Below are 23,901 nucleotides of genomic sequence, written 5' to 3' on the forward strand. Positions count from 1 at the left end.
TGGGGACACCAGTCACTTGGAATAAAATGAGAATTTTGCCCTAGAGTTGTCCGATGCAATGGCCTTGACAATTCACGCCACCTCGTCTCCAGAGCATTGATACTGCAATAGCCTCCTTGTAGTGTTTGCTTCTTGAGGAAGGCAAATGGTAGAGTAAGAAGAATTGGCGACTCACACATTGTGCATCCTTTACATCACTGAGGTTACTTGTCCATTGTGATCAGTTTCCCACACTGCATCCCTTGATTCACTCCTCCTGAGAGCTGCTATTCAATGAAGGGTTTCATGGCCAAATATATCTGAACACGATCCCCCAGTGTATCCCTCCTCATGAAGATTCACAAAGCAGTTCAGCATTTATAGTCTTTGAAAAGTCCTGCAGGAAGGAAACATGTTTAAGTAATTTTTTTCTGATTTTATTCATGATAGAATACTTTTCCTCATCTTATTGGGTAAGAAGGAATGTTTACACCTTCCTCTTTACCTGTTAGCATAAGAACCACCATAGTTTCCCTATCTACGAGGGGAACTCATTGAAGTGAACACATTTACCCTGCTTTTCATTATCTCATTTGCTCCTCCTCCTGGATGTTAGTCTCGGATACATCAAATCAGACTTATATTAGTAGTATGATTATTTTACTTGAAAATTTAGGAAATAGGCTCCATGCTGGCTTTTTTTACTTCCTGGCTGATGAATCAGTAAGAAAAACAGTGGACTCTTTTGTGCTTCCTGTTTCCATCTGTTAATCCTACTTGAGCCACATTTTCCAAAGTGGTGGTTGTGGAGAGAGGGAGACAGTCTCCTCTCTGTCTCTCAGTCTTGGCTTCTTCATTGGCCCCATGACAGGTAAATCAGTTAGGCTCCACATGTGGGCTCACATGCCTTGAAGAATGAGAAGGGAGTAGGAATCCCTAAGTAGACTTCAAGTTGAAATCATATCTTCCAAAATATTTTGCCTAAAACCCTGAACTTTGAGATTGTTTCGTCCTGCTAGTTGTTAATCTCTAAATTTCATTATTTGTATATTTTTATCACTCCTATGAAATGTGTTCCCTAAGAGTTAAACCCTGATGAGAGGTGAGTCTTAGGGCTCCTGACTTCCAAAATAGCCCATGGGCTAAGCTTTGGAAACCCTTGTTATTAGTGAACTCTAACATCAGATATTACACCACAGCTTAAATTTAATTCATTGTTTGTTACTTTTCTCTGAGATGTTAACATTTAAACTCTATCTCTATTCAAAGAACGAAATGATCTGTTCCTGATTAAAAGAGTCTCAAGTAGTTTGGTATAATGGAAAATAGGATGGAGGCCAGAAAAGGAACATGGCATTTAGGCAACATTGCCAAAAACACAGGTATGCAGCATTTATGCTAACTATGATTCCAAATATTTCTCAGGTCTTAGGAACTAGTGATATTTTTGTAATATCTTAGGGGAGGAGAGAGAACATGATAAAATTTACATGCCCCAAAAGATTATCATTTGCAAAAAAGAACTTCCTTTATCTAAATAATATGTAAACAAGATAAATTCCTATACAAATATATTTAGAAAGTTGCAGAATTTATTAGATCACTAAAATGAGACTTTTACCTATAAGTGTGGAAAATTATAGTCAGTTAAATTTTTGTTTGAAAATTTTCAACTATGCCTTAAAACATGAGATATATCCAGAGATATATCTCCAGCATATGCCTCATATTTTTTTTCTTTCTCAAGATCTCCAGACCTCTCACCACTTAAAATTTTCTTTTCTTTTCTATTCCAGGGAAAGAAAGTTAGTTATTTACAATACACCACAAGTGACCCAAGCTGTGTAAATTGTTTGCTGTTTACAACACCTGTACTTTTCTATAATGATTAATTTAAATCATCCTCTTTCCTTCTGTTATGTTAGTTGTGGTATCTTTGTAGTGATTTTTGGTTGACTCAAGCAATCTAGTTCTCAGTTAATTTTCTCAACTTTTTAACAAAATCATCTTACCCCTTACTTTCAGATATCCTGGGACTCTGTAATAGAGAAGTTGTTTCCAGCCAGCCCTATCTTTCCTATTCATTCACTGTGCAACTTCTAGTAAACCACTTTAAATCTAGGTATCTCAATCGACTCATCAATAAAATTGTGATACTGTTCTCCCATAACAGCTTATGGGATATTTAGCTGACACAAGTTGAGGGAAGGGATGCGTGAAATGTCGAAAATAGTTGTTTCTTTTTCTTTCTTCCCTTCCCTCCTCCCTCAAATGCTACATTAAAGCAAAGTATACTTTGCTGCTGTCTCTCTGCCACTCATACTGTCTTTATCTGAGTTAAAGCCTTCTCTTTTGATTCAATGCTACCAAAAAACAACAATAAAGGAAAAACTTTTTTGTCTAATAGTTTTATTTTCTTTCACATCAACAATCCAGTTACTAAGAGGTCAAAGAACACTAACTAGTTCCCGTGCTATTAAGAGAAAAGTAGAGCAGCTTGATACTGAATTTCAGATGTAAGAGTTCTGGTGATTTTATCACTGAGAATTGTGTATTGTCTATATTTTAATGACAGAGCTCTTCAGTCAGCAAAGGAACGTTAAAACAGGAGTTGCACTAAAATATTTTAGATATTCTTTTGTACTGTAGTGTACATCAGATGTAAGATGTAAGATGACTTCTCACATCACATCAGATGTAAGATGACTTCTCAAGCATTATTTGAACTGGTGAATCAGGCTTCCCTGAGAAGCTCGTTCCCATTCAAATCAAACCCAGAACAATGGCGCCCCATCTTATATGCAATGCCTGGTGGGACCTTTAAAGCTTCTGTTGTTTATGGAGTCTCCACTCTAAGTCATTTGTCTGAGGAAGTTATCTATTGCCAGGAGGCCAAAGGTCCTGATGGCACTTGAGTCAGAAAAAGAAATGTTTTCGCTTCTTTTTTTTAGGACATAAAAGTGTGGTCTCTTCAATGAATTTTAATGCTTTAATCAAATTACATTATTTAATCAAATAATGATTTTAGCTTTACTACTATGATTTATTTTACAATGCTTTCAGTGTTTTTTATTTCCCTTAAAAAAGAACATTTTGGTTATTTTTTCTGTTAAACTAAAAGAGTTAATAAGGATTTAATACTAAAGATTTGGCATCAAATATAATATTTTTGGTTTAAGATTTGGAATCCCTTCAACAAAGGAAAATTTTACTTATCTGATTAATTTTGGCTAGTGTACATATTCCTATGATGAATAGGTGACTGGGAAAGTTTTAATCTAATTAGGACTAAATTTGCAAAAAATTAATGCCAGAATTTATAAGGAGAAAGAATAAGCCGGAAATGATAGAGCAATTTCATGAACCTCTTGGTTGTCACCTATCTTAAGATAAATAAATTGCTTATTAGCATTGTCAATGCAAAATAACCAATAACCATTCTATGAGATAAAAGAGAGAAGATGAGTTTTACTTGAGCCACGGTCAGGATTACAACCCTGGAAGGCAGTTTCCACAAAGGAAGAAAGTATTCCCCCTGAGAAGCATGGTTTTCAGAACAGTCACACCTTCTTAGAACAAAGAACATACATTAAACACACCCAGGATACATATTCGTCAAAGTTTCAAAGAGGTATTCAGTTGCAAATTAGCAGGTCAACATGACTCTGACATTCAGGAAAGGGAACTTATCTTCAGGAGTACTAACATGGGTGTTACCGACATGGTGTTAAGGATAAGGCATCACCAATACTGGTGTTGTAGGAGGGGAAGTGTGCATTCTTATCTGAAAAGAGTGTATTCTTTACTTTAATGGTTAAAGTAGATGTACAATGTATGTTCAATAGGCCATAAGTCAAACATCATTAGTTCAAGCTGAATCCATTTGAACCCGGATAGCTACCCCATACACCCCAATACGTGAAAACCTCTTGTCAGTATTATCTTAGCCGTACTAAGAATAATGCTCACCATTAAGAGGATACTTCTACTTCCTAGAGTGGCACAGTGAAGAGAAAGAGAGAGATCTTTTTAACATTTAAATATAGTCTTCAATGAAAATCTCATGTGGCAAATGTAATATTCCATCTTCTCTATGGGGAGAGATTAACAAGCCTAGATGCCCCATTTCTTGACAGTATAAATTTTTCTGTATTGACTTTCTGGCGCACTTCTTGAAGTGTTATTGGTCAGCAGTATTGGCTACTACTGACACGATTGCTGTACACCATAGTGTATCTGGAAATAAATAATTCTCAAAAATATTTTTCATTTCCTTCCCAAGTTTTTCTTTATACATTTTAAGCTTATTACTCATACGTATGGAAAGAGCACTAACTCCACTGATGAAGCAAACACTGCAGTCTGCTATTACTGCTCCATTATGTGGCTTCAGACAATTGATTCAGATTTAGTGAACAGCATTTAGAGTGTCATAAAAATAAGCCTCATAAGAATAGCCGAGATACACGTGGAAAATTGTAACTCTTGAGAGCAGAATGATAAATTGGTCTTCATCACTTTGAGGTGAAGAATGAGAATAATGTGTCTTTAAGGTTATTCACTCTAGTACTTTGTTAAGTAGTTCTCTCATCAGCTTTGGTTTAGATGTTGTCCAAATATGTGCCCTGTAGCCTATTTGTCAAATAGACAGTTAAAAGATTTAGGTTTTCCTTTTAAATAATTCCTCCACTGCCTAACTTTTTACTGGGCTTCTTTTTCTTTCTTTTTTTTTTTTTTTTTGGAAGTTATTCAAGCATTTCATGGTCCCAGTGGTCTTCCAGGACTTGTCCATCACAATATCCTACACAACCTCTGACTGTCCAGGGAAGTCAGGTAATTAGAAATCGTCTCTGGCATAGCCTTTAAAAATATTGTGTACTATTGTGGTGGAATCATTCCAAATTAATGATTGCAATTTACTTATTACATCTTATAGATCTGAACTGAAATTGCTTTTAATGTTGTCATCATACTCTTATTGGGGCAATGAGGGAAATGAATCGTCTAACGTGAAAACAATTTTGCAGGGGACATTTCTCTGTGAAGGAACAGGGGAAAAAGTATTTGTAGCATACCTACTCTGTGCCAGGCACTATGAATTAATATTCACTGCTTTCCGACTCCGCAAACCAATACTCATAGTTGTTATTACAGGTCCATAATCCCTTACACGAAATCCCTCAGGTTAAACATGTCTCAGAATTCAGAAATCTTCAAGTTTTAGGGTTTGAGGTATCTCCCTGAAATTAACAACATTAATACTTCCTGAGTGAAATGTATGAATACCTACACAGAGTGGAATAAGTAAAAGTGATGAATAACCTCATGTCGGTTCCCTTCAGGGTTGCTGACAATGGGTCAGGTGAGGGCAGGTTTTGCTGCCAAATGAAAAAAAAAATTGTTTACAGTGGTTTTTGGTTTTCAGAATTGTAAATAAAGGATAGTATATTAACCCAATTTTAGGAGGCGGAATTTGGCATCTAGAGTGGTTAATATAAGTCAGGGATAGAGAATTTGTACCCAGACACGTCTTGATCCAGGGACCTTTTTCAGTATTACTTCTGTTGAACCTACATTAAGGATTTATGCATATGTATTTCTTTAAGAATAACTGGAGAATTGGGTTCTCCAAGGGACACTGAGAACAGAAGCTTTCAAAGATTATCCATCGCTGAATCAGTGCTTTTAATACTTTTGAACAGTTCTCCATTGCGATCACTGATCACAAAATCATGGGGAAGGTTATTTTTCCACGTTTTAGAAGTTAATTTATATTCAATAAAAGGAAAGCTTATATGTTTTCTTTAACTTATCTAATTTCAAATTAACTCAAGTGGCCACTAAGAGGTTGCTTGGACAGTGAAAGTTTGATGCTAGATTAGATTTGAGGACCCATGAAGCTCTTATTTTCATGGCCACCATGTGGGCTGTTAACTGTGGTTTATGTTCAGGTACATCTCCATCCTATGAAGGCCTCACCCTTTCATACTTCAGTACAAGACGATGTAGGTATTAACAGGTATTAACTGGATACCATTGGCTTGATGACAGTGCAGTTTTGCCTGGGCAAGAAAAGCTGGCAAATGTACTGCAAATACTCTGGGATGCTTCTTAGCCAGAACTCTGACGAGGGCTTTTAGAAAAACATGATGTTATCCTGAATACCAGATGCTGCGTGCTAAAACTTTTGGACCAAGTAATCCTCTATTGGAAGGACAAATATAGTCCCCATGTGTTGCAATCAGCCAGAATTTTCTACACTTACCATTCTACCCTTAGGTGAACTTCCTATGATTATATCACAAACAAAGAAACAGAGTAATTCGAGTGGAATGCTTTACAATGGAAATAAGTGACATTATGATTACTGTATTCAATGCAAGCTTAGGTGCAATTCACGACATAAGTTCTAAGAAATGGGTCCTATAAAACAATCACTAAAATTTTTACTACTTTGCTGCCATCCTCAGTTAATGAGAAGCCATATTATGATAATCCTTCACAACGAAATTTTACAATTAAAGATTTGGCAAGCAAATTTTTATTGCGTCCACAAATTTGATTTAACCATTATCATTCTAATAATTGTAAGAACAATTTTTAGTCAACCATACCTAGCTCTTCACTAACAAATTCTGGCCACTCAAAGAATAAAGCTTTTAGGAATGTGATCAAATATTCAGAAAGGTAGAGTCATTATGCATTTTCCTTTTTTTTGATACAAAGTTACAATTGGAAACTATGCAAAGGTAGCCTAAAACTGAATTTATCTGAGAGAATTATTAAATCAAAAAAAAAAGGTAAAGCAGTCAATAATTTAGATTCTCCTTTTGATCTCCTTTAGAGACTTCTGTGATATACTTATCATGTTGGCCAAAAATTACAACACCCTGGTACATTTAGCATGAAAAATCTCAGAATGCTTTTGAAATGAAAATAAACAATCCTCTACTTAATGATTCAAGCTTCTAAAATGATATTATTCCTGGGATTCAGTAGATATTTTTAAATGTGCTGCAAAAGTACTTTAGTTACATATCATTGGAAGCATTCTCTCACAGACAATGTGACGGTATCCATACTACTCTCAGCAAAATTTCCCTTTAACTCCTCTTCTAACAACCAGAACAACTCTTCTCTCTAGTGTTTTTAAACAATGCCTCATATTCTCCAAAAAGTTGTTCAGTATATCTACCATAATATATTCATGGCCATTTATGGATACTTATATAAATATCTATAGTCTATTTAAGAATTTTTCTAAGTAATAATAATTCTATTTATACAAGCAAAAAATTGGTATTTACAGAGAAGTTATTTCATTGGTTTTAAATATGTGTGTCCGTCACACTGCTATTTATAGCTGACAATAGAAAACACAATTATACTGTCCATTAGAAAATGAAATATACCCAGAAAAGACATCAAAATACACAAAAAGGAATTAGAAAATCACAACTTGTCTTTTTTTTTTTTCTCCTGGCTAAAGATAAAGAGAACTGAATCAAGTATAAACAGATCAACCATAGTAGCAGCTCATTTCCTTTCAATTTAATCACGACATATAACAATTGGCTAGCTGAGGAAAGGGAGACAAGATACACATACAGTAAAATATTTTCAGAGTAGATTGAGATACAGATTTGTCATTGTCCTTTATTTAATTGTATCCTTAAGTACAAGAACAAATTAGAAGGATAAGAGAATAGATGGGAGACCACATGACATGTAGAAAGAAGGAGGGGTTAGCTCCTTATTAACACCATTCCAGTGGTTTGTGACATGTTTACACATGTTCTTCCAAAGTACATATTCATAAAATGGCTTTGCCCTCTATTTTTGTTATGATACATTATTTATTGAAATAGTAGTCTCAATACCTCAAATATCAAAGATCTAAGGACTAGATTGTAGAGTAGATAAGCAACGTGCATTAGCAATAGTTTTGGAATAACAAGCAGAATAGTTGTGTATTAGTCAAGGTTCTCCAGAGAAAGAGAATCAATAAGGGTATATATATATATATGGAGATGTATTATAGGAATTGGCTCACACAGTTACGGAGGCTGAGAAGTCCCATGATCTCCCATCTGCAACTGGAAACCCACGGAAGCCGGTGGTATAATGCAGTCTGAGTCTGAAAGCCCGAGACCCAGGAGCTCCCATGTGCAGGGCAGTCGAAGATGGTCTTCCCAGCTCAAGAAGAGAGTGTTTGTCTTTCCTCTGCCTTTTTGTTCTATTGGAGTCCTCAATGGATTGGATTATGTCTACCCACACTGGTGAAGGAAGATCTTCTTTACTCAGTCCACTGACTCAAACGCTAATCACTTCTAGAAACACCCTCAAAGACACACCCAGAAATAATGTTTTACCAGCTGTCTGGGCATCCCTTAGCCCAGTCAAGTTGACATACAAAATTAATCATTACATCTTGCGAGAAAAACGTTGGTTGGAAACTTTTCTACTTGAAAGACTTGTTGATCATTGTAAAGAAGATGGTTAGAGGAATTCCAGGATACTATTTTGGTATTTATGTCTTGGTAAATTAACATGAAGCCGGGATCTAGTCTTTGCATTTCCAGGGTAAGAACTTCATTATTTGAGTTACTTTGGTCAAACAGGAGGTGAATAAACACTAGAAAACTTATTTACACTACTCAAACAATCTCACTCAAAACAAATAGAAGACATAGGGGCCAGAAAATCAATTTATTAATTTTCCAAGGGAAATTTGCAAAGAGGGAATAGCTCTACTTGACCAATTACATAGAATATCTTCTCTTTCAGCAAGGATTCTCTATAGCCCTAAATTTAATTTATTCAATTTCTCTATCGTTTTCTTTCTTTATCAATGGTTGAAACCCCTTGAATTGAATGAAACATTTTTGTTCATAGGACTCACCAAATCCAAATTACCCTTTCAAGCTTGATTGACTCCATTGCCTGGGGCATATGCTTGTTGAGTAAGATGTCTGATATAATAGTCTATGTTTAATTTTAACAATTTCTACCTTGGGCCTTCTCCTGCAGTTTAATTCAAATAAATTAAATATATGTTTGCTGCAACTCCACTGTGCACAGCAAATGAATATAATCTGGTGTGTCATTCTTAACTGTGATAGAGTGGAAAGAGCAATGAGCTTTGAATCAGAAGCGTTGCATTTTGAGGCTGTTTCTGTCACTCAGTGTCTGTCAGACTTGAGCAATTTACTCACCTTCTAAGTTTGTTTCTTCAGCGATGCATTGGAGGGTGATATATAATATATCTTACAGATTTATTTTAAAAATCAAGTCATATGAGACAATTGAATACAAATGCTTTTTAAAATATAATTTCTAAGTCACTAAAAGATACTATAATAAAAGACACAGGAAGAGCTTGATCTGAACATCCATCTAAGGGACTTTTGGCCATCTCTCAGTCAGCTTCTTCTGATGCCCTGAGCCGTTCCTGGATGCAGTAATAGGAGATGGAGATCTGGTCATCAGACAATAGGCAGTCAGCTGTGCTCCTCAATGGGAAGTCGCCTCATCAAAACATGAGACTAGGGAATTAGAGGTTCCCTCTTTTTTTTTTTTCTGCAGGGAAATATTTGCCCTGAGCTAACATCTGTTGCCAATCTTCCTCTTTTTTTTTTCCTCCTCAAAGCCCCAGTGCATGGTTGTATATCCTAGTTGTAAGTCATTCTAGTTGTTCTATGTGAGCCAGCAGCACAGCATGACAACCGACAGACAGGTGGTGTGGTTCCACGACCAGGAGACAAACCCAGACCACCGAAGCAGTGAGTGCCGAACTTTAACCACTAGGCTATCAGGGCTGGCTCCAGAGGTTCCCTCTTAACAATAAAATAGGGAGAATGAAAAAGTTAAGAAACAATTTCAATTTCCATGATAAATTATGAGCACTGTATTAGTTTGCTAGGGCTGCCATAACAGAATACCACATACTGGGTGTCTTAACCAACAGAAATATTTTCTCATAATTCTGGAGGCAAAAGTCCAAGATCAAGGGGATAGTAGGTTCAGTTTCTTGTGAGGCCTCTCTCTTTGGCTTGCAGATGGCCATCTTCTCACTGTGTCCTCACACGACCTTTTCTTTGTGCATATGCATCCCCAGTGTCTCTTCCTCTTCTTATAAGGACACTCCTCATATTGGATTAGAGCAATATGGTCTTACGACTTCATTTAAACATAATTACTTTTTTTAAAGGCCCTACCTCCAACTATAGTCACATTGGGAATTAGAGCTTCAACATATGAACATGGTGGGGACACAATTCAGTTCATAACAAGGACCTATACAAATGCAGTGGAAATCGGACTAAAGAGAAGTAAAATTTGAGAGACATTTTTGAGATAGAATTAACAAAACTATTTCATCAACTGAATGTAGGAAGTGAGTAGAATGAGGAAGGAGTTAAAAAGCCTTCGCTGTGCATTTGGTATATGCCAGACATTTTGCTAAGTGCTGGAGGTACAAGGATAAATCTAAAAGACACAGCTCCTGCATTCAAAGAACAGATGCTGTCACCAACTAGTTGCCCCAAGGAACTCAAGGGTGGGTTTGGAAGCATTTAACTGTTTTTCCAAATTGTTTTGTTTTCCTCTTGTTATGTTAAGCAGATGCAATAACCAACCGTCCTGAACCAGACCAAGCCTCACCACAAGAGCTATGCCCAGGACCTTTGTCTTATTTTTAATGCTAAGATCTCTCCAGGAGGAGCGTAGGCCTTAACCTGCAGTGTATGTGGAAGCATGTTTTCCAACCGAGCCTGTGCAAGTGAATACCCGCCTCTCCCTTTTGAAAATTCATTCCCCATCCGAAATAAATGCCCCTGCTTCCCTTTGTTCAGGGACGCCATGGCTTTGGAAATGATTCCTCATGGTCTCGTATTTGCTGCAAATAGACCTTATTCTGTGAGACAACTACTTCTGGTGGAGAGTCTGATTTAACTTGCCAGGAAGGAACCCACTTCAGGTTGGTAACAATGCTACTTTTGAAGCAGCAAAATACAATCTTATATTCTATAACTACTTGTTACTTAGCTTCATACCTAAGCCTCAAACATACAAACTCAAAGATGTATGTTTGAGAGAATGTACGCATTAGGATTTGTCCGACTTGGTTTTGAATCATGAATTTGTAATTCACTAGCTTTGTAATCCTGATGCGGGATCGGTGAGCCGAGGAGTCGAAAGAAAGATTTCTTAGACTCTCAAGATCTGGCAGTAGTGCTCTTTTATTTAGAGAATAGTGTGGAATAGCATGGGGACAGGACCCATGGGCAGGCAGAGCTCCTGCTGCTGCCCCCGCTGGCATGGGGACAGGACCCATGGGCAGGCAGAGCTGGTGTGTGGGGACAAGACCCACGGGCAGTCAGAGCTCCTGCTGCTGCCGCATGGGGACAGGACCCATGGGCAGTCAGAGCTGGTGCGTGGGGACAGGACCCACGGGCAGTCAGAGCTCCTGCTGCTGCCGCATGGGGACAGGACCCATGGGCAGTCAGAGCTGGTGCGTGGGGACAGGACCCACGGGCAGTCAGAGCTCCTGCTGCTGCCGCATGGGGACAGGACCCATGGGCAGTCAGAGCTGGTGCGTGGGGACAGGACCCACGGGCAGTCAGAGCTCCTGCTGCTGCCCCGAGTTGAGGGTTAGGGCTAATTTTATAAGGCATGGGTACGTGACTTATTTTTACTGGAGAAAAGAAAAGATGATGTAAAAAGTCATTAAATGATTTCAGTGCAGATGGGGTCTGGTTATTGTGCGGTCATATAACTTTAGATACGAATCTGGCCATATAGATCGGCATGCAGGTGAGGATGCCCTGGGCTTCTCTCCCTGGGGCAGTCCTAATTCATACCATAAAAAAAGTCCACTGGGTCGTATAGTTTGGCATGTAGGCCATGTCACCTTGGGCTTCTCTAGCTGGGGCAGCCTTAATCCACATCAATCCTGGAGCAGCTAATATTTCTGAACCTCAGTTCCTTCATCTGCAATATAGGACCTATAATATCCATTGCCAGGTCTGTAAAAGACATTCAATAAATATTGTCAGTAAAAAATCTAGGTAGCTTCCAATAAGTAAAAATCATCTTTGTTTGTTTTTTTCCTGGTGGGAGAGGGAAGATAGAGAGACAAAGAATGAGGGTGTGATTGACTAGACTTTGTCAATTAAAAAGGTGAATGCGCAATCAAAAGAAGCTTTGCTTTCTTCATAGTTATGATTACGATAAGTTCTTTCCTTCTCCTCAGATTTATCTGTGGCCCAGAGATCCCAATCATGATTTAGTGCAGTGGTTCCCAACATTTTTGGTATGAAGATTCCTTTTTAACATCAAAAAAGAATCTAGACACTATGGCAGTAATTTTATCTTTAGTAATCATTGCTTAGGAAATACATAATGGTACAAATTTACTTTAAATGTCACAAAATTTGAAAATAAATTTGTATTTTACCTACCACATTGAAAAATACTCATAAAGATATGAATGTGATATGTATTCAGTTTACAGACATATATGTATGGATATAAACCTGTTTGAAATAAGTCTATAGAACTCCGAAGGTCCAAGGCCCATAAATTTGGATCCACTGGCCATTTATGGATCAGAAATGTAGAAATCAGCAGATTTCTGTTACTAACCTAGAACTCCTGATGAAGTAATTTATTTAACCTCTTAGAGCCGCCACTGAAATATTGTTGATATTACCTGCTGTACCTTTATCAAGTAACTGTGAAGTGCAAATGAGATCAAGCATACAAAAGCTCACAAGGAAAGGTCTGGTTCTCTTTTATAACATATTGGGGGCAATAGAAGCCATGGAAAGAGAAAGTGCTATGAAAATGTGAAATTATAATAGTAGTAGTGGTGGCACCAGTGGTAGCATCCTTCCAGGGTGATGACAAAGTTATTTTTCTATACTCCAGTTCTTTACAGGATCTACAACCTGCATACCATATGCGATGTCTTCAAAACTCATGTTCTTCAGCAATCAAATGGAAAACATTTTTAAATTCCTGACAATTTTCCATCATACTTCATTACATTTTTTCCTAGAGGAAATCACATAATAATATTGGTTAAATTAAATTCAATATAGACTTTCTTATCCTCCTATAGAAAAATAAAACCCATAAATGTTTCCCAGAAGTAGATTATCTGATTAAGGAGGGGACACTACCAATATTGCTCTTTTGGTAACATCAGAAAAACAATCAAACATTCAGGGATGGCAAATGATGGATGACAGAAACAAATTTAGAGTACTACTTAGAACGAATTAGTGAATACATTTGAAATGGGAGTTCTACTTGCACATAACTTAATGGTCAATAAGTAGTTCATGTCCTTTCAAGGAGTTGAAGAATATAGAGAAGAGAGATTCAAAGATTTAGAGTTTGATGAGAAGTCATCAAAACATCATTTGTTTACTATTATATAGTCAACCCTAAGAGAATGATTTATATTTTGGATAGAACTATTCTTCAATGATAAAATCAATTCTCTGTAAGGCACAGCCTTGCAAAACTTTCCAATAATGAAGACTATTATTCAAAAGTTGGTGGCTTTTCAAATTAAAGGATCCAAAGCAACTACAGAAGCTATTGGAAACTGTCTAGAGGAAGCCGTAAGATTAAAAGGCTATAAACTATCAGATACCTTATAACAGAAGAGAAAGAGGAAGAGACAGCCTGGCTGATCCCAAGGAGAGATAAGACCAGAGAAGGCTTCCCAGCAGGAGAGCAAAATTGGGTTAGGGAGTGGGGGGAGGCAATAACAAGGCTGCAGGTTAAGGGGAAAGGGAAGAAGACTGGATACACACCAAAATCGCAATATCTTTACTTGCTCCGTCCAAAGTTCAAGTTGACACATCCAAGTGAATTTTATATCTGATTTGCCTTCTTTTCACCTTGATATTATGTTTTGCTTACAACGTGTTACCAAATGTTATCTTTTCAATCAATCTAGAGAGCTTTATTTTCTAAAGATCTGCTCCGTATTTTCCTCCGAGACACATTTCCAGACAGCCTGTTTCTCATTAGCTGGAATAAACAGGAGTGTGTTTACAGCACAGCACCCGACTTAAAAGAATTCCCCTCTCCTAGGAAGCTGCTCAGGGAATTAGCAGTGTTAGAACTTCAAGGCGTGAATTGCAGTGCTCAGCTCCGACATAAGAGAGAAAAGTGGTTCATTAATTTAGTCTTTAAAGAGCAAATTGCATAACTCTTTGTTAGGCAAAGATAGAGTTTTGTTTTGAACACACTTTTAAGCAGTTCTAACATATGCAAATCCATTTATGTCAAACAGACGTAATATGTAGTGATTAGAAAATATTTAACTTCTGTTCAGCAAATATTGACTGCCCACTGAGGACAATAGAGAGCATATGAAGAAGTGTAAGACATTCTTAAGTAATTTACACTCTAGTGACTAATCCAATGTATTGTATAAATAAAACTCTTAGAAATCACTCTTTAATACTATAGGAGTGCTTAGAAAAAAAATGTCAGTTAAGTCGATTACAAATAATAGGGACTTATCAGTGGAAGTCGATAACATGATCAAAGGCAGTAACTGAGAATATTTATAAATATGTTGATGAAAGAGAATATTTGTACATATCTTTCACACTGTAAAATACATCTCAAATGCCTTAGCTAGCAAAATCGCTAATCAAAGTAAGGGAAAATTCACTCACATGTGTGCAATCACACTGTATTATCTGATTTACCTTCCCATCAGGAAGGTAATTTCACTGTCAGGATGGCCCGAGTCTACCAAACCGTAAGAGCAGTGAGAGTGAGAAATTCAGATAAAAGACTATGTAGATAATTTACACGCAAGGAATTGGGAGTATGCTAACTGATAAAGAGCCAATAGAATATTATTTAGAATAGCATATATAGATCTTGCTCTCTCAGGGTTTACACATAACTGTTTACTGTAATATTCCTATAACGGCAGTAGTTAAGTCTATGTTAGAAATAGTGTGCAATGTAGTTCCTTTAAATAAAAAATATATAGAATAAAGAAGAGGAAGATGGGCAAGGCCAGCCTTCCTCAGCAAAAAGAGGAGGATTGGCAGCAGTTAGCTCAGGGCTAATCTTTCTCAAAATAAATAAATAAATAAATAAATAAATGAATAATATATAGAGAGAATTTTTAAAAGAATCTATTTTTATTACACACTATGTTTAATATTAAGCAAAAGTCTAGCCCCTAGATGTTTCAGCAATATTCCGGGACCCCTCTGCTTCAGTAGTAAAAGATGATATTGAACTAGTTCCAAAAGAGAATAATCTAAAAATATTTATTTCTCAAACAGCTCATCAATTACTTAAGACTACATGCTATCCCTACGTATTCATATGACATGTAACTTTTTGTTATTCTTATTACTACAGTATAAAGTAAATTTTAAATCAAATGGCTATTTCTGTCTTCATAAAATGATTTTTTAAAAGGAATTTACCCTTACATTATTTTTTTCTTGGTAACAAAAAGTAAATCCAAGTTCAACATTTTATAAAATATAACCTGTTTCTTAATGTCTCATTAAATTTCTTTGTGGGATCCAAAACACACATGCTTTCTGAGAGGCCTGCAGTTGAGGTAAAGAGACTGCTGTAGCTGTTTGGTGTAAAGAGAAAAGCTTACACATATGGTGACTGGAATATTTTACACTCATTTATATAATCATTACTTTTTCTAACTATTGAGAAAAATATATTAGGTGTCTACATTATTAATAGAATTCCACTTCAAATAGTGACAAGTGTGTCCCAAGACAGAAAAAAAATTCTGCATAATATTTTAGCATAAGAGAGGGTGTAAAGAGAATAGAGAAATAAAAGTGAGAAAGGAAAGGCGCACAGTAATCCGTTCCATTAGAACAGAGCTAAAACAGAGCCAGCTCAGCAAACGTGAGATAGGATCATCTGGAAGTGATCCAGGATAAATTGCTCAGCGGACTGCGCTGAATACTGCGGGACACTATCTATTGGCCAAAGCTCAAGTGAGCATCGATTTGAAATGCAGCTTTTGAGTACAGCCGCTAGAGGATGACAAGGTCCCATCGACCCTGCAAAGTGGAAGGTGTTTTGGAGAAGACACAGACACCCTCATTTGGTGAACGTTTGTCAGGTGGAGTGCTTTGATCAGAAGATGGGGAAAAAACTCTTTCACTAAAAGAGAGAAACCTCGAGGAAGTTATGGTACGTACACAGCTAGTCTGGCAACTCTTACGAAGGGCAGCTTAAATGGATCCAAATTTAGTAGTTCATTATGTTCCTAGCACACAACCAACAATAAGGTCATTATTTTACAGTAATTTATTCAGAATTATTCAAATTTACTTCATGAGATACTTCAAACTGATTCAAAGCAAAACACGGAACTTTCACTTCCTCGAATTTTAGCAAATGATGTTTGGAAAAACAGTTTGTTTCTCAGAAGCTATTAGTAGGAAAATATAAAATATTGAGAGGAGGAGGCTGTGGGGACCTTGGAACCAGGAAGATGGAATGCCTGAAGCAAAGGTCTTTCTTCTAAACAGAATAGTTTTTAAAAATTGAGATAAAACTCACATCACTTAAATTCACCATTTTAGTCATTTTAAAGTGTACCATGTCAGTGGTTTAGAGTATATTCAAAATGTTGTGCAACCATCACTACCATCTAATTCCAGATAATTTTCCATCAACCCAAAAAGAAACCACACACCCATTAAGCAGTCATTCCCCATTCTCTCCTCCCCTTGGTCCCCGGCAACTACTTTCTGTCTCTTTGGACTTACCTATCTCTGGGTTTGCCTATTCTGGATGTCTCATACAAACAAAATCTAACAATTTGTGGCCTTTTGTGTTTGGCTTCTTTCACTTACCACAAGTAAAAGTTTTCGAGGTTCATCCATGTTGTAGGATGTATCAGTAATTCATTCCTTTTTATGGCTAAAGATACCCCATTGTATAGATATACTACACAGTTTTTTATCCATTCATCAGTTGATGAACATTTGGGTTATTTTTACCTTTTGGCTATTGTGAATAGTGCTGCTATAAATATTCATATACAAGTATTTGTTTGAATACCTGTTTTTAATTCTCTTGATTACATATGTAGGAATGAAATTTCTGGGTTACAGGGAAACTCTACGTTTAACTTTTTGAGGAATTGCTAAACTGTTCCCCACCAGTAGTGGCACCATTTTACATTCCCACCAGTAATGGATGAGGGTTTCAATGGCTCCACATCTTCAACACTTACTATTTTCTGTTTTCTGATTACACTGATTCTCTTGGGTGTGAAATGATAGCTCATCGTGGTGGTTTTGATTCACATTTCCCCAATGACTGATGATGCTGAGCACTCTTTCACATGCTATTGGCCATCTGAAAAACTTCTTAGGAGAAATGTCTGTTCAAGTCCTTTGCTTCTTTTGTAATTGGCTTGTCTGTCTTGTTTTTGAGTTGTAAGAGTTCTTTACGTATTCTGGATACTAAATCCTTAGAAGATAAATGATTTGCAAATATTTTCTCCCATTGTAATGGCAGTCATTTCATTTTCTTAATAATGTCCTTTGATACGCAAAGGTTTTTAATCTTAATGGAGTCCAATATATTTATTTTTTCTTTTGTTATATGTGCTTTTGGTGTTATATTTATGAAACCAATGCTTAATCTAAGGTCATAAAAATTTACAGCTATGTTTCCTTCTATGAATTTTATGGTTTTAGCTCATACATTTATGTCTTTGATCCATTTTCTGTTAATATTTGTATATAGTGTGAGGTAGGGGCCCAATTTCATTCTTTTACATGTGGATCTCCAATTGTCCCTGCACCATATGTTGAAAATACTATTCTTTCCCCACTGAATGATATTGGTATATTGTCACAAACCAATTGACCACAGATGTATGGGTGTATTTCCAGATTCTCAATTCTATTCCATTGACCTAAATGTCTATCATTTTGCCAGTACCACAACGTTTTTACTAGTGTAGCTTTATAATAAATTTTGAAATCAGGAAATGTGAGTTCTCCCACTTTGTACTTCTTTTGCAAAATTGCTTAGCTTTTCAGGGTTCCTTGAAATTCCATATGAATTTCAGGGTTAGTTTGCCTAGTTCTACAAAAAAGGCAGTTGGAATTTTGATAGGGATTGCACTGAGTCCATAGATAAATTTGAAGGCTGCTGCCATCTTAACAGTATTAAGTCTTTCATCCATGAAAATGAGATGTTTCTATTTTTTAGGTCTTTTTAATTTCTTTCAATTTCTTTCTTTATACATTGCAGTTTTCAGTGTATAAGTCTGAAATTTCTCATTTAAGTTCACTCCTTTTACTTTTTTGAATGCCATTATAAATGGAATTGTTTTCTTAATTTCCTTTTTGGATTTTTTATTGCTAGTATATAGAAATAGGATTGAATTTTGTATATTGAGTATATATCCTACAACCTTGCTGAACTCATTTCTTACCTTTAGTTGTGTGTGTGTGTGTGTGTGTGTGTGTATTCTTTAGAGCTTTCTATGTATAAGATCATATCATCTAGGAATAGAGGTAGTTTTACTACTTTCTTTCTAATCTGAATGCCCCTTTTTTTCCCCTTACTTAATTACCCTGGCTAAAACCTCCAGTACAATGTCAAATAGAAGTGACAAATACGGACATCTTTGTCTTATTCTTGACCCTAAGGGAAAGTTTCCAGGCTCACCATAATTTGTTTTTAGCTGTAGGCCTTTCGTGGATGCCCTTTATTAGGCTGAGGAAGGTTCCTTCTATTCCTTGTTTGTGGAGGGCTTTTACCACAAAAGAGCATTCGATTTGATCAAATCTTTTCTGTTCATGTATCTATTGAGATGATGATGTGTTTTTCCCTTCATGGCATATATGTTGATTGATTTTCTTATGTTGAACATTCCTTAAATTCAGGAGATAAATAACACTTGGTCATGATGTATAATTATTTTAACACGCTGCTGGATTCAATTTGTTGGTATTGTGTTGAAGATTTTTGCAGGTATATTCATAAGGACTATTGGTAGCCATTTTCTTTTCTTTTGATGTCTTGTCTGGCTTCGGTATCTTTCCTGAATTTAATAATTTGCATGCTCTCTCTTTTTTTCTTGGTGGTCTGGCTAAAGTCTGTCAATTTGGTTGATCTTTTCAAAGAACCAACTTTTGAATTTATTGATTTCCTCTATTGTTTTTCTACTCCTTATTTCATTTACATCTAATCTTTTTTATTTCCTTCCTTCTGTTTCTTTTAGGTTTAGTTTGCCCCTCTTTTTCAAGTTTCTCAAGGTGGAAGATTAGGTTATTGACTTAAGATCTTTTTTCTTTTTCTTTTATAATGTAGGTATTCACAGCTGCAGATTTTCTGCTGAGTACAGCTTTCATTGCATCTCATAAGTTTTGATAATTGTGATTTCTCTTTCATTCATCTCAAGGTGTTTTTAAATTTCTCTTTTGATTTCCTCTTTGACCCATTGGTTACTTAAGAGTGTGCGGTTTAATTTCCACATATTTGTGAGTTTCCCAAATTTCCTTCTGTAATTGATTTCTAATTTCATTTCACTATGGTCAGAGGACATAGTTTGCATGATTACAATTATTTTGAATTTATTGAGACGTATTTGGTGACCTAATATATGGTTTATGCTAGAGAATATTTTATGCGCACTTGAGAAGAATGTGTACTCTGCTCTTAGTGATGGAGTGCTCTATCAATGTCTGTTGGGTTTTGTTTATTTATAGCATTGTTCAAGTTTCTATTTCCTTGCTGATCTTCTCTATAGTTGTTCTATTCATTATTTTTTTAGTTTTTGCTTTTGTATTTGGGGGTCTGATAGGTGTATACATGTTTATAATTGTTAGATCTCCTTGATGGATTGTCCCTTTTATCACTATATAATGTCTTTCTTGTGTCTCAAAAATCTTTTTATCTTGAAGACTATTTTGTCTAATACTAGCATAGCCACTCCAACTCTCTTTTGCCAGTTGTCTGCATAGAATATGTTTTCCCATATTTTTGCTTACCATGTATTTGTGTCTTTGAAATGAAAATGAGTCTCTTGTTGACAGCGAATTATTGGATCATTTTTATTTATCCATTTTGCCAATCTTAGCTTTTTAATTAGAGAGTTTAATCCATTTATATTTAATATAATTACTGATAAGGGAGGATTTACTTCTGCCATTTTGCTGTTTATTTTCTATGTCTTACATGTTTTTCATTTTTCAATTCCTCTATTACTGCCTTCTCAGCATTAGATATTTTCTAGTCTTTTAATTCTTTTGTCCTTTTTTTAAAACATATTTGTGAGTTATTTTCTTAGTATTTTCTCTGGAGATTACAATTAACATCTTAATTTATAACAATATATTTCAGATTAATACTAAATTAGTTTCAATAGTATAAAAACTCTTCATACATAGTTATATCTCCCCCTGTATGTTGTATGTTGTACGTATGTATTATGTCAAAAATTATATCTTTATACATAGTGTCCATTAACATAAATTTATAATCATCGTTTTATGCAGTTGTTTTTTAAATTAGATAGGAGAAAATAGGAGCTACAAACCAAAAATACATTAACATTGACTTTTATATTTACCTATATAGTTACCTTTAATGGTCATTATTTCTTTGTGTAGACTTGAGTTCCTGTGTAGCATCCTTCTATTTCACCCTGAAGGACTCATTTTAGCACTTACTGTAGGGCAGTCCTACTAGCAATGAACTCTGTCATTTTGTTGTTGTTGTTTATCTGGAAATGTCTTAATTTCTCCTTTGATTTGAAGGATAATTTTACCACGTATAGAATTCTTGGTTGACAGTTATTTCTTTCAGTACTTTGAATATATTATCCCATTGCCTCTGGCCTCCATGGTTTCTGAGGAAAAATCAGATGTTATTCTTTTATTGAAGATTCTTCTCTGGTATGTGACAAATTGCTTCTCTCCTGCCAATTTCAAGATTCTCTCTTTGTCTTTGGTTTTCAACAGTTTGAGGATGACGTGTCCTTGTTTTCTACTACTACTTCAAATATTCATTCTGCCCCCTTTCTCTCTCTTTTCTTCTTGGACATCTATTGTATCTATGTGGATATGCTTGATGGTATCTCACTCCTCTTTTAGGCTCTGTTCATTTTCCTTCATTCTCTTTTTATTTCTGTTACTTTGAATGGACAGTCTCAACTGACCTATCTTCAAGCTCATTCATTTTTCCTCTTCCTGCCCAGTTCTGCTGTTGAGCCCTTCTAGTGAATTTTTCATTTCAATTATTATACTTTTCTGTCCCAGAATTTCTCTTTAGATGCTTTTTATGATTTCTTTCTCTTTATTGATACTTTCTATTTGGTGAGACATAATTCTCATGCTCTCCTTTCGTTCTTTGGCCGTGGTTTCCTTTATCTATTTGAATAAATTAAAAATAGGTGACTTTATGTATTACATTCAACATCTGAGCTTCCTATTCTATTAATTGCTCTTTTCCTGTGTATTGCCATTTGTTTTTGTTTCTTTGCATGCCTCATAATTTTTTTTAAAACTGAACATTTAAAATATTATTATGTGGCAACTCTTGAAATCTGATTCTCTCCCATGCCCAGGGTTTGTTTTCTGCTACTTATTTTAGCTGTTGTTTGTTCAGTCATTTTTCTGACCTAACTTTGTAAAGTCTTTATTCTTTGTCATGTTTGGTCATTGAAGTCCCTCTTCTGTCAGTTTAGTGGTCAGCTAGTGATTGGACAGTGTTTGCAGATCCACTCTGTGTGTGTGTTGAGGCAAGTCTTTAACACTCAGCCAGGCAGTTTGAACTCTGCTTTAGCTTTCACTTCCTGCCTCTGCAGAGCTTGAAGGTCAGTCAGTGGTGGGAGCTGAGGGCCTTCTCAGGTCTTTCCTGAGCATGTGCATGGCTTTGTAGATTCCCAGGAATACATCAGAGCTTTTCAAAGTCCTCATTCCTCAAAGGATCTTATTCTCTAGACTTTCTTCCTGAGCTTTTTGGTTAGTCTACTTTTTTCCCTCCACTTTCATCCATTGCTTGAGGCAGCAGCAACTAACACATTTACCTGTTAATGTTTTTGAAAACAATGTCTTTTTAATGAGTCCTCCAGGGAGCCACAATTCAAGTCAAAACCAACAACCACAACTCTTTGCAAATGAGGTCCATTCTGCTCCCTCCAGTGCTGACATCTGTTCTGAGAATGTGGGCTGTTATCTTCAAGGCCACCACCAAGGTGGTGAGTACAGAAGGGGACCAGAGTAAGTTAAAACATCACAATGTTCTGTGTTCTTACTGAAATTCAGCCTTTTTTTTTTCTTGATTAAGCATTCCATTGGCTGCTTCAAGCTATTCAGAGTCCAGATTGATGAAAATTTTGATTCTGATCATTTTTGCCAGGATTTTTGTTGCTTTTATGAAAGGATCAGCTTTTAAATTCCTTACTGCACCATTTTCTCTGACATCTTCTAAGGAAAATCACTACACATGTCTGAACCAATCAAAGGTTTCTGTGAGCTAGTTAAGGATTTGTTTTTTGGCTAACATTCTATTATTTTGTTTTCTTATTTTTTAAGTCAAGAGAGGATGTTGAATTAATTTTACAAAACACTTTATAGAAAATAGCAATGTGTAGGACAGTTTGCCTCTTTATTCTAAAACCAGTCACTGACATTATGAAAAGTGTTAAAAATATATAACATAAAATAAATAATTCTAGCATGAATGTATTTAAAGTAGGCAACAGATGCTTGTGTCAAAAAACATACTGAAGACAACATTTTGGCCCAGATTGCTGACTATAGTAGTTCATCATTGACAAACTTATGGATAGAAAAGAAATATAATGTGTTGGTATAAACACTAAAACTGATCTTCAAGCCAATTTGAGAATTCCAGTAATTTTCTGTTCTTGTTTCTTCATTATCTCATTATATAAGCTATAAAAGTATTAGCAATGATGGAGTTATAACTATATGATCAGACCCCATATTATACAGTATTATAGGCTTTTAAAAAATTTTTTTCTAAGCTATGCATTGTGATACTTCCATAAGTGGTTCTCTGCCTTTGTGTCTTTGGTTCACGTCTTTGAATATGAGCATATTTGGCAAAGGTTTAAAAACATTTCGGTAAAGAGTTTGACAAAATTAAAAACACTAAATTCAAAACAACATACACTAAGTTTTATGTGGCTAAAAAACCCTTTCATTGTGTTTGCACTATGCACTTGGTGCACTGGTGTAGTTTGTAGTATGAGTAGAAGTGTCTATTGACCCAATAATAATGATCTCTTACATACTTATAGAGGAAAGTCTTTATACTTTCTAGTAAGAATTTTCTTTTCTTTTTGGGAGCTTGGAAAGGAACAGTCTTAAATTAACTATGTCTCATACTCATACCTAAATATGACCTGGTCTAGAGTTTGTTATAGAACCTGAACTTTCTCTTGATATTCCCCTGGATAAACATCACACTAAAATTAAATATACATATATTTATGTATTCTTATTTATGCATGTATTCTTATTTAAAGAAAGCATATTCTACATATTGATCAAGATGTATGTGTTGCTGCCTTCGGAAGAGTGCATTCCTGAAAAGCATCACCCTCCTGGCTCATCTCGTACCTGTAGAACTGACAGAGGTTTGCAATCTTCTTCAAGTGCTGGGCCTTTTTTCTCAAGGTCTTGCCAATTTCCACTGGCCTTTAACACCTTCTTTCAAGTCTGGAAATTTCTTAATTAAACAGAAATTGGCCTCCTTCTCCTATGATTTCTTTTCAAACTAAGCCACCATATGATACTTTTACCAGAATTTTGGGTGCAAACACTTCATCTGGGAATATCTTCTTATGACTGGAAAGTTTAATTTGTAACCAGATTATCCCTAAAAGGAGAGAACATC

This window comes from Equus asinus, chromosome 27 (genome assembly GCF_041296235.1).
Source record: "Equus asinus isolate D_3611 breed Donkey chromosome 27, EquAss-T2T_v2, whole genome shotgun sequence".
Taxonomy (NCBI): Eukaryota; Metazoa; Chordata; class Mammalia; order Perissodactyla; family Equidae; genus Equus; species Equus asinus.